A 9,207-nucleotide genomic window follows, 5' to 3' on the forward strand; every position below is an offset into this window, starting at 1 on the left:
TCATGTTTCTCTAGCTTTATCCATGAGACTATGACTCGTTTCAGTCGTTGGGGAGTTTCTGTGGTCTGGCGAACGGTCCGTTGACGATGACGTTCAGTGCTTTCCTGGTGGTCATTGATATCCACTAGGCGTGCTGTCCCGATGTTTGCGGTCATCGTAATGCCTGCAATCTATATCGAATTGGCTAGTCATTGATCGCCGTATGGACTACACAGAAACATGTACCCTGCTGGGCTCACCTGCCGGGTTGGTGGGTGCCCAGATGGGGGTAAAGACCCCACTTGCCCATCATGGAGGGGCATAACGACACTTCAGTGACGACAGTAAATTATGACACTTGTCTGTCTTTCTTTCTCATGTTTCTCTTATGTTCATGAGACTATGACTTGTTTCAGTCATTGGGGAGTTTCTGTGGTCTGGCGAACGGTCCATTGATGATGGTGTTCAGTGCTTTCCTGGTGGTCATTGATATCCACTAGGCATGCTGTTTTGAGTTCGCGGTCACTGTAATGCCTGCAATATATATCAAATGGCTAGTCGTTGATCGCCATGTGGACTACACAAAAACATGTACCCTTCTGGGCTCACCTGCTGGGTTGGTGGGCATCCAGATGGGGGTAAAGACCCCACTTGCCCATCATGGAGGGGCATAACGACACATAGTAAAATTAGGACACTATTAATTATTTTTGCTTTAATGTGATTGGGGCAAGCTTTGGCAAGATCCTTCCTATGTGTGCTGTACTGTGTTGATATGTGTGTGTTGGTACAAGCGACCAGAAATGACGTTGATTTTGAGCCAATCAGACATGATGGTTTGTGATGTCACTATCCAAGTGAAAGTGTATAGCTGTTTGGGTCTTCAGGTTGCTGCACACCATTCTCACGGATCTAATAAGAGAATGTGCAAACAGGCTTGAGCTCCTAGAGATAGCTTGATGACTGTGGCAAAAATGCAACTATGTGTGAGAACACATCGCTTTTACAAAGAAATGTACGTTAGCGCTATACCTATATGTTCATGTTCTTAGCAATGTTCAAGCGCACGTCCACGTCCAGCTGTGAATGAAATACTCGTAGCTTGATTTGAAGATGCCAAATTCACACATAACTTTGCTAAAGTATGTACAGCGTGAGCAATCACGTCACTGTATACCACAAATTAAGTGGTTTGCGTTTTGAGTTGCGGAGGTGTACGAATCAGTTTGTGTTTAACTACATATAATTCGAGTTTGTTCTGTGCAAAACCTTTAACATTCAGTATACTTTGTGGCTGTTCTCACTGAGGCTCGCCCCAACAATGTTTACATTTAGTTAGTAGTATAGAACATATTATATTATCGGGTAATCCAACTTTTTCCTGACAAGAAATAAAAATAACAGAGCCAACTGTGCTCACTTGGAGACCATTCCTTTTAATTGACTGCCGCAATTCATTGACGCCAGCAATCTAACTCAGCAGGAAAACGGTAAAAACTCAACGAAGTGTCTTTCCCCCATCTGCTATTGCAGTGAGCTGCAGAACAACTTTCATCGTTGCCACTCAATATAGTGCATAACCACGGTAACGTGACTGTAGTATTGTAGTGAGGGACTGTGAGGATGGGAAGCATGCGCAGTTGACGGTACACTATCTACATATCATTTATTCAGCCATTCTACATTGGTGTAGTCGGTATGGCTGCCAAAGTGAGACGAGCCCAAAAGAATTCATTTCAGACTACGGCCGTAACGTTGCCTCAGAGTTTGAGCTCTGGCTCGACGATGTGTCCTAACCCTAACCCTAACCCTAACGCTAACCCGACATGACCACATGTCGATCTGCAATGTGACAGAGGCTACAGAGAAAAAGAGTCTGTTCCTAAACTTGGCTAGACTAAGCCTGCGGACAGTTGTCAAGGGATTGGTAGTAGAAATGCCTACTGGAGACAGCGGATGAATATACAGCCTTGACAGATGCCATTCTCGCATCCTTTCGACCATTTGTACACAACAGCTGAGAGACACAAGTTTTGGCCAATGAAGCAACAGGATCATGAATCTGTCACCTCCTTTGTTGGCTGATTGTGCACTAAGGTAGAACTATGTGATTTTGCATCTATTAATTGTTGACACAGTGGTAAACCGCCAACTCCGAGATCAGCCGATTGCTGCTTTAAGGAGTAATGATGTTAGGAAAGAATTTATGAAGTTCTCGAAACTAACCTTGGCAGATGCAGTTGCGAAAGCGGTGGCACTGGAAACCTCTATTGCTGAGAGTTCAATGTATGAGTATGGACCCTTGGAGTCGCCGTCCCCAACTTCCATGAACAAAGTGAGTCTACCTAGTTTAGGCAACCAAGGCAAACTCCCCAAATGCAAATACTGTGGTCGCCTACATATGCGAGGCAAAGAGCACTATCTTGAAGCAGACGCAAGTGCTCACATTGCCAAAATACAGGCCACTTTGCTGCGCTGTGTCTACAGAAAAAGGAAAGCACCCATTGCCCAAGTTGTTGAAACAGCAATCTCTTCAAAGCTGGCAGAGCCACTTCATCATGTCTACATATAGATGTGTGTGTATATATGTATATACAGCCAGTCATTCTTCAAAGGCTGAGACATTTATTGTCATACTCAAGGTAAATGACACAGAGTGCAGGGTCTTCTCGACATTAGTGCTAGTCCTGCGGTTGGATGTGGATTACTTAGCTTTGTTCAGAATAGAATGAGTCATGTACCTTTTGACGTACTCAAAGAGGTGGTTGTGAAGGGTTTAGTGAGGAGGAAGTTGTTAGAGCGAAAGACCTTATTTTTGATGCTGCTTCCAATGTTGACGTGCTCAACGACGAGAGGAAGAAGCTTCGTAAGAATTCTGCACATAAGAAGAAAATTGAAAGTGATGTGGAAGATATCTACATCTTGTTTATGGGCAGATTGAGAGAGCTCAGAAATCTGGTGTTGGTGCCAAGATCAGCAACGTGTTTTTTGGGGTGTCTGGCTTACACTGATGATTTCTTGCTTATTTTCTTAGGATTTAAAGAAGCGGTATGTCATCACGTGATCTTACAGAATGTTCATTGAATTGAATTACATTGTTGTGTCATGAAAATATCAATCATCTGGGTGTTGTTTTGGATATGCTGGGTTGTGATCAGGTGGCAGTGGATGTCAGGAAACAGAATTTTTTTGCTGCTGTTAACTCTGCTGTTGCAAGAATGGAGGTAGTTGTCTGAGCGACAACACTTGGAAGAACATCGTAGATTTTCAACTATTCCCTAATTTTTATCTTTTGGTAGCCAGCTGTGGAACTTGGAGAAATCCTCAACTGCTAAGACAGTTGACGCCATTTTCAGGAAGGGGATTCAACGGGGACTTGGTCTTCGATGGAGATACTCACTTTGTAAGTGCTTAAGTAATTGGATGGTCAATGCGTCAGTGAGGATTTGAACAGTACAAGCTTTATCTTTGAAACGGTCACTGGACTTTAGTAACGATTTAGTTAGAGGACTATTGTGGATATTCTATAGAGATAAGTTGCCCTTTGCAGATGTGCATACTAATTTTTGCTATCTCGCTGAAGGAATTACGTTCTCTGTTATATACTTAGCTGTCTGTTCGTTTTGGGGTATTATATGTGTATGCGTATGTGTGTGTTTGACTGTGTATTGTATGTATTCTCTCGTGTGAGAGGCTGTACGTATTGGTTACGAAGTGAAATATATTATTGTGTCATTATGCCCCCTCCGTGATGGGCGAGTAGAGTCTTTATCCCCATCTGGATGCCCGCCAACCGGCAGGTGATCCCAGCAGGGTACATGTTTCTGTGTAGTCCACATGGCGATCAATGACTAGGCAATTCGATATAGATTACTGTCATTACGGTGACCATGACCTTGGAATGGCATGCCTAATGGATATCAATGACCACCAGGAAAGCACTGAACGTCATGGACAACACTAGAGAAACATGAGAAAGACAGACAGACAAGTTTCGTAATTTACTGTCATCACTTGTTTTAAACCCCCAAACCATGGAGTGGTAGCCACTGTCGCTAACCATGAAGCCACGGTGGTGACTTATTATGATGTGTCATTATGCCTCTTCATGATGGGCAAGTGAGGTCTTTGCCCCCATCTGGGCACCCACCAACCTAGCAGGTGAGCCCAGCAGGGTGCATTTTCTGTGTAGTCCACATGGTGATCTAGCCAATTTGATATAGATTGCAGGCATTACGGTGACCGCGAACTCGGCACAGCATGCCTAGTGGATATCAATGACCACTAGGAAAGTGTTGAATGTCACTGTCAATGGACCGTTCGCCTGACCACAGAAACTTCCCAACGACTGAAACGAGTCATAGCGTAACAGTGTGTGAAATAACGGCCGGACATCGGGCATGTACCGACCAAACGAAGCATTTGTTCCACCATTCGTGATTTCGCCAGACATTTTGTCTAGTGGCGTAGCATCAGGTGTCGAATCCGATATGAGCAACCCACATCCTCGGATATCTCACTGCCATGTCAACAAATGCTGTTTTCAGAGTTTGCAGCCAAGCAAATACAGAAACAAATACTGTATTGTGTCTAGTGGCATAGCGTCAGATATCAAATCTTGTATGTGCACTCCACATACACACACTGGGGCTCCGAGGGCTACGTGTGCAATGCAGTGGACACAGCCACGTTATTGATACTTGTGTGCAACATTTTCTGTAGCGTTTATAAGAACCTGAAGGCGATTAGGTTACCAGGAAAGCATGAAGTCACTGAACTATACGTAGACTGCCACTAGTGGAGCGTAGTGTTCTTGGAACGCAGTTTCAATGTCTAGAGGTGTGGTGCATATGCAGACGAAAATGACGTTTCCAAATCTGACTGGGGTGACAGTTGAAGGACTGAACGGGCATGCAGAATATACGTGGGAGTATAGGCGGATGGTCTGTAGCCAGGGCGGAGTCTGTCAGAGGAAGCGATGGAAGTCTGTCTCTCTCTTTGCTGCTATCTCAAACAATGAGCATGGCCACTAGTCAAACTTATCAAAGGCATTTACAACATCAAAGTGACATAGCAATGAAACCTATCCTTGAGCTGTAGGTGCAGTGGCAAGTGCTTTTGTTGACCTGTTCGTGCAGTATATCCCAAGAGATTTGGTTTGGCAACACATGCACAGGAATACATGGACACTGTGTACGTGTACACCAACCTTGAATCACTGAGGTAACCCAAGATTGTCATGAATCCACTACAGTAATCGTGGTCCTCAACTAGATCTGAATGGAGAAACATACGTCTCCACCCAAACCACTTTGTTCGTTGTGCTTGTATACTTTTTAGTGTGGTGGGCTCAGATGTTGGAAAAAAAGGTGGGCTTAGTGTACATGTGGGAAAAAGACATGGTGGGCTTAGTGTACACACGCTCGCTCGCACGTGTCACTGGTATACACTTTTGGAAGTGTTGCGAGGTCTTTATTCTCAACCAGTTGTCCACTGGACCCGGCAAAATGTATGTTACAGTGTGTATATATACATATATGTGATTAACTAGTACTACCCGCCCTCTGGGCGGTGGCAATCTGGGCGGTGGCAATCTGGGCGGTGGCAATCTATCGTTGTACGCCACTTTCACGAAGAAGACGCACCTTCCATGACACAAGGACAGACGCACGCACGCACGCAGAAGCGTCCCAGTGAGCTGGTTCACTCCGACTGCAGCGAGCACATCCAAGACTGGCGTCGTGCCAATCGGCGCATTACAGACAGACAGACATGTGGACGGACGGAAGCGTGGTTTGGCGTATTATAGTACTACCCACCCTATGGGCAGTGGCAATCTGGGCGGTGGCAATCTATCGTTGTACGCCACTTTGCAAAGAAGATGCTCCTCCTGTGACACACGGACGCACGCACGCAAAAGCGTCCCGATGAGCCGGCACATCTTGCACTCTGGGAATTAGAGGATGGCGTACAGTGGCTGGCGAGCGTCCGTCATATTCGCATACTCGGTTAATTGATTGAGCAAACAAACTCATCTTGCACTCTGGGAATTAGAGGATGGCGTACAGTGGCTGGCGAGCGCCCGTCACATCCGCATACTCGGTTAATTGATTGAGCAAACAAACTCCGGCTCATCTCATTTCAGAGCACCAAAGTCTCGTTTCTGGCCGAAATCCGACTCGACCGTTTGTCTTGGACGGCTGAACTCGACCGGGTCGTTGCGTTTCATGACGATCAGAGGCAAATGCACTGTTGTATTGTTGTGTAGATTGTCGGAAATGCTGAACGTCAAGAGCACGCACGCACAAGCGGCCCGGTGAGCCGGCCAGCTTGCTCCGACTACACCCGGCGCATCCTCACACTGTAGATGAGAGAAGTAGAACGGCGTACGATAGTGGGTGTGCGTCCAGCCGCATACTCCGTCAATTGAATAAATAAATTCTGCGCATCTTATTTCAGGTCGCCAAAGTCTTGTTTTGGGCTGTCGGAGGCAGTCGAGGCGAAATCTGACGCGACCGTTCATCTCAGACTCGCGATCTCGACCGGCCCACCGCGTTTTGCGACAATCCAAGACCGGCGTCGTGGCGATCGGCGCGTTACAGACAGACATGTGGACAGATGGAAGTGGGCGTTCTCAAGCGTTCACGTATTATAGTATAGGGTTGTAAGTCATAAGCGGTATTTTTCATGATTGGTTGTCTGACCAGATTTTTTTAATGTCCGGCAAATTTTAAATTGACAGGACATGATGTCCGGTGGTCAGTCAAAGACTTTGCACATTGGCAAAACTGGAGAAACATGAGAAAGAAAGACAGACAACATAATTTACTGTGGTCTCTGTGGTTTGAACTCCATAACCATGGAGCAGTAGCCATTGTCGCTAACCATTAAGCCACTGTGGTGACTGTGTCGGTGTGCTCCATGATGAGCAGGTGCGGTCTTTACCCCATCTGGGCGCCCACCAACTCAGCAGGTGAGCCCAGCAGGGTACATGCTTCTGTGTAGTCCACACGGTGATCAATGGCTAGCCAATTTGATATAGATTAGAGGCATTACTGTGACTGCGAACTCAGAACAGCATGCCTAGTGGATATCAATGACCACCGGGACGACACTATTATTATGTCGTCATCAACCTGTAGGTAGGGTAAGTAGGGTCTTTACCCTCAACTGGAAGCTCACCAACCCGACAGGTACGTCCCAAGAGGTACATGTTTTCGTGTAATGCATATGGCGCTAGTAACTGGCTTATCGATCATTGATTGTTTGTGCTACGAGGATTTCGCCAGCTCTGAACAGCACGCCCACTCTTGCTGACAACCAAATAGACAGTGAGAAAACCAATAGACTCGTTTCATTATATTGCTGTCGCCACCCGGGATTGAAGCCATCATGGCTTTTATGTCGTGCTCAACCAGATCAGTCTGGTTCATAAGGTCTCTTGTAAGCATCAAAGGCAAACCTTGCCTCAGAGGTGCTTAAGACCATCATGGTTTTGTAGACAGAAGACATGACTTTACGTAGGATCTGACTGGATCCAAGAAGCACTGTTTTCTGTAAGTGCTGCAGGTTGTAATGACCTGGAGTAACGTCCGGCTACCATGCTATCTGCATGCACTGTGCTCAACACTCCCAACACCACTGGAACAACCAGTGTCCCACACTGTAAAATGCGGCTTACCTTCACCCGCAAGTCACTGTATTTCGTCAACTTCTCAGCCTGTTTCCTGGCGATGTTGCCATCAGCAGGACAGCTGATATCAATAAGAAGACAAGCATTTGTCTTCTTATTTCTGAAACAGATGTCAGGACGATTGGCACCGATCTTCACAACAGTAGGGATGGCTGTATCCCACATCATAGTGATGTCGTTCGTCTCCCCAAACCTATCAGAATGGTGCTTGTACCATCTGCTCTTCACTGGAACCCCAAAATGACAACTGATGTCCCAGTGGATAATGGAGGCCACCTGATTGTGTCAATCAGTGTAGTCCATCGGTGCCAAGGCACCACAGCCTGTCACAATGTGGTCAACTGTTTCCAGGCCTACATTGCACAAGCGGCAAGTGGGACTGACTTCTCGATGCAGAATTTTGCGCTCATAATACCGAGTCCTAAGAGCTTGGTCTTAAGCAGCAACAACCAGTCCCTCAGTTGCAGCAAAGATTTGATGACTTCAGCCATCTGTAGGTCTCTTTCATGTCCACAGGTGATTTCTCAGTAAGACGGTGATACTGACCATGCGTAGGTTTTCTGTTTCAGGACTGTACACGAAGAGAACTGCTGCACATGCGTAAATGTTTTGCATCTGTCTCAGATGCTTGCTTGAAGACACCACCAGACAGGATGGTCCCACTTTCATGCCGGCGCTACAACTTGTTGTCCTTAGAGAGACTCCCTTGCAGCTGTGCAATAAACTGACGGGCCACGCGTCGGATTGAATGAGGGGACCTTCTAGCATCACGCTCCTGTACCATTTGCATGAAGAGATCAGAGCTACTACGAAGGTAACAGTCCAGTTCCACAATACAAGATTGATACGTTGACTCAATCTGTCGTAACCTTGACCATCCTTGGTGCACGGAGCATACAGCCGGTCAACGTCTGCTGCAGGATGGTGGACACCGTGCATAGAGAGCAGTTACCTGGTCCGTTGATCAAACTACTGCAGGTTCATGGTCCTCTAATAATGACACCAAAACCGTAAGTGAGAACCAGCAGTACATAACACATTACCTCCAACATTGTCTGATAGATATCGTATGGCAGCATTCACTTTGCCCTGGACCATCAAGCGACTGAAAACTCGCTCAATTTGGAAATCTGTGATATTTTTTCTGGATGTTTTAGACGTTGTTGCAAAACTTTATCTTCTTGAAACAATTCATCAAACTTTCCATTTTCCATAGTTGCAATCGCCTGTGGAGATGATTCACGCGATCTCTAGCTTTTGATTCTGAATGTGGCTTTTGTAACATAAGAACTTGGAAGACTACAAAGCTTCCAATGCTATGGCTTCTAGTGCAGATGCATTTACATATGCCTGCAAAAGGTGGGACATTTCTGAAACAAACTCTTTTCCGGTTTTCCGGAAGGCACTAGGATAACATTTTTCCTTCAAAAGACCACATTTTCGTATATCCTAGATATGAGATATGACATCAACAGACTGGACCCCATCCAAATTTCCCATTTAAACGAAGGAGCAGAAATCTCTTCGAACACTAG

The 9,207-nt window shown here is 45.8% G+C and overlaps 1 pseudogene; it reads left to right on the forward strand.

Annotated features, from left to right (window-relative positions):
* The first annotated feature begins 1,602 nt into the window (after window positions 1–1,602).
* LOC134189864 (uncharacterized) lies at window positions 1,603–3,314 on the forward strand (annotated as a pseudogene).
* The last annotated feature ends 5,893 nt before the right edge of the window (window positions 3,315–9,207 follow it).

The sequence above is a fragment of the Corticium candelabrum genome, chromosome 14, assembly GCF_963422355.1.
Source record: "Corticium candelabrum chromosome 14, ooCorCand1.1, whole genome shotgun sequence".
NCBI lineage: Eukaryota > Metazoa > Porifera > Homoscleromorpha > Homosclerophorida > Plakinidae > Corticium > Corticium candelabrum.